Here is a 3,652-nt window from a genome sequence, read left to right on the forward strand (position 1 = left end):
AAAAAATTCTGGGTTATTTTCATAACCCAATTTATGAGTTGCGAGTGTTGGGTTACATTTTGGAGTTATTTTTATAAAGAGCAATCCATTTTTTGGGTTACAAGGGCATTATTTTAACCCAATTTCTGGGTTTTCAAAACTATGACCCATTTTTGGGTTGTTTTTCAACACATTTTTGGGTGAAAGGCTTTTTTAAAAATTTTTATTAAAAAATTACTCTTTTTTTGAAGGGAATTTGATTAAGGATTAATGTCATTAAGATGATTTACAATCACACATCTTATGTACATGAACATATTTGAGCATGCTGTATACAACTACTATGGCCATAAATTGCGCAACCCAATAGTTGGGTTGGGAATAACCCAACATTAAGTTAGCATAACTCAACGTGTTGGTTAAATAATTCAACCTACAAGTTGGGTTAAAAAAAAATTAACCCAAAATGTTGAGTTGAAATAACTCAAATAAGAGGTTTGTCCTTTTCTGAACCAGCGGTTGGGTTAAAATTGGGTTATTTTTTAACCCAACATTTTTTAGTGTGCACTAAAAAATTCTGGGTTATTTTCATAACCCAATTTATGAGTTGCGAGTGTTGGGTTAAATTTTGGAGTTATTTTTATAAAGAGCAATCCATTTTTTGGGTTACAAGGGCATTATTTTAACCCAATTTCTGGGTTTTCAAAATTATGACCCATTTTTGGGTTGTTTTTCAACACATTTTTGGGTGAAAGGCTTTTTTTTAAAATTTTTATTAAAAAATTACTCTTTTTTTGAAGGGAATTTGATTAAGGATTAATGTCATTAAGATGATTTACAATCACACATCTTATGTACATGAACATATTTGAGCATGCTGTATACAACTACTATGGCCATAAATTGCGCAACCCAACAGTTGGGTTGGGAATAACCCAACATTAAGTTAGCATAACTCAACTTGTTGGTTAAATAATTCAACCTACAAGTTGGGATGATAAAATTAACCCAAAATGTTGAGTTGAAATAACTCAAATAAGGGGTTTGTCCTTTTCTGAACCAGCGTTTGGGTTAAAATTGGGTTATTTTTTAACCCATTTTTTAGTGTGCACTAAAAAAATCTGGGTCATTTTGATAACCCAATTTATGAGTTGCGAGTGTTGGGTTACATTTTGGAGTTAGTGTTATGAAGAGCAATCCATTTTTTGGGTTACAAGGGCATTATTTTAACTAAATTTCTGGGTTTTCAAAACTATGACCCATTTTTGGGTTGTTTTTCAACGAGTAACACATTTTTGGGTAAAAAAAAAAAGTTTTTAATTAAAAATGTACTTTTTTTTAAGGGAATTTGATTAAGGATTAATGTCATTAAGATGATTTACAATCACACATCTTATGTACATGAACATATTTGAGCATGCTGTATACAACTACTATGACCATACACGGTAACTGTCACTCATATCTTGCTTTTGAGTATATTTTAATGGAATAAAAATAATTTTGATCAGTAGTTGTGAAGGAGTAGGACAAACCAGCAGTAACATTTATCATTTTTAACCAACTATTGGGTCAAGGAGCGCTAAATTGCGCAACTAGTTGGGTTGGGAATAACCCAACATTAAGTTAGCATAACTCAACTCATTGGTTAAATAATTCAACGCAAAAGTTGGGTTGAAAAAATTAACCCAAAATGTTGAGTTGAAATAACTCAAATAAGAGGTTCGTCCTTTTCTGAACCAGCTGTTGGGTTATTTTTTAACCCAACATTTTTTAGTGTGCACTAAAAAATTCTGGGTTATTTTGATAACCCAATTTATGAGTTGCGAGTGTTGGGTTACATTTTGGAGTTATTGTTATGAAGAGCAATCCATTTTTTGGTTTACAAGGGCATTATTTTAACCCAATTTCTGGGTTTTCACAACTATGACCCATTTTTGGGTTGTTTTTCAACAAGTAACACATTTTTGGGTAAATATTTATTTGATTAAAAATGTACTTTTTTCTTGAAGGGAATTTGATTAAGGAATAATGTCATTAAGATGATTTACAATCACACATCTTATGTACATGAACATATTTCAACATGCTGTATAATTATTGTAAAAAAAAATGTCACTAGTGGAATAAAAATAATTTTGACCAGTAGTTGTGAAGGAATAGGACAAACCAGCAGTAAAATGTATCATTTTTAACCAACTATTGGGTCAAGGAGCGATAAACAGCGCAACCCAATAGTTGGGTTGGGAATAACCCAACATTGTAACTCAGCTTTTGTGTTGAATAAATTCAACCCAATAGTTGGGTTATGAATCAACCAACATTAAGTTATCGTAACTCAACTTTTTGGTTAAATAATTCAACGCAAAAGTTGGGTTGAAAAAATTAACCCAAAATGTTGAGTTAAAATAACTCAAAGAAGGGGTTCATCCTTTTCTGAACCAGCAGTTGGGTTACTTTTTAACCCAACATTTTTCAGTGTTTATTGGAAAAAAAAAGTCAATTATGATTTGAAACTATCAATACAAATTCACAACATTTATGAGCTATTTATTTAAAAAAATATATGACAAAATCAGTGACCTTAACAGTAAAACTACTGTTAAATAAATTCAACCCAATAGTTGGGTTATGAATCAACCAACATTGAGTTAGCATAACTCAACTTCTGGGTTAAATAATTCAACCCAATAATTTGGTTGGCAATAACCCAACATTAAGTTATCATAACTCAACCTTTTGGTTAAATTCAACGTGAAATTGGGTTGAAAAATTAACCCAAAATGTTGAGTTAAAATAATTCAAAGAAGTTTGTCCTTTTCTTATTTTTTAACCCAACATTTTTTAGTGTGTATTGGAAAAACCATGTCAATTATGATTTTAAACTATCAATACAAATTCACAACATTTATGAGCTATTTATTTAAAAAAAATATGACAAAATCAGTGACCTTAACAGTAAAACTACTGTTAAATAAATTCAACCTAATAGTTGGGTTATGAATCAACCAACATTGAGTTAGCATAACTCAACTTCTGGGTTAAATAATTCAACCCAGTAGTTTGGTTGGGAATAACCCAACATTAAGTTATCATAACTCAACTTTTTGGTTAAATTCAACGCGAAATTGGGTTGAAAAATTAACCCAAAATGTTGAGTTAAAATAACTCAAAGAAGTTTGTCCTTTTCTTATTTTTTAACCCAACATTTTTTAGTGTGTATTGGAAAAACGATGTCAATTATGATTTTAAACTATCGATACTGTATACACACAACATTTATAAGAGCTATTTATTTAAAAAATGTGACAAAATCAGTGACTTTATAACAATAAACCTACTTTAATTGATGAAATATTTCCAAACAATGTGTATATATATATATATATATATATATATATATATATATATATATATATATATATATATATATATATATATATATATATATATATATATGGTTACATTCATGCTAATGATTCTCAATTATTTCCTGTTACAGCCCCCAGGAAGAAGAAAACATTTCACACCCCTCCATTATAAATGACATTTGTCTGTAGAATTGTTATAAGTACACCTCTGCATAACATTGCATCCATATTAACATTAAAGACAACAAAAAAGACAGATTTACAACAAAGAATAACTTTATTAACAGTTTTTATTCTTTAAT

Source organism: Entelurus aequoreus, linkage group LG21 (genome assembly GCF_033978785.1).
Source record: "Entelurus aequoreus isolate RoL-2023_Sb linkage group LG21, RoL_Eaeq_v1.1, whole genome shotgun sequence".
NCBI classification, from domain to species: Eukaryota; Metazoa; Chordata; class Actinopteri; order Syngnathiformes; family Syngnathidae; genus Entelurus; species Entelurus aequoreus.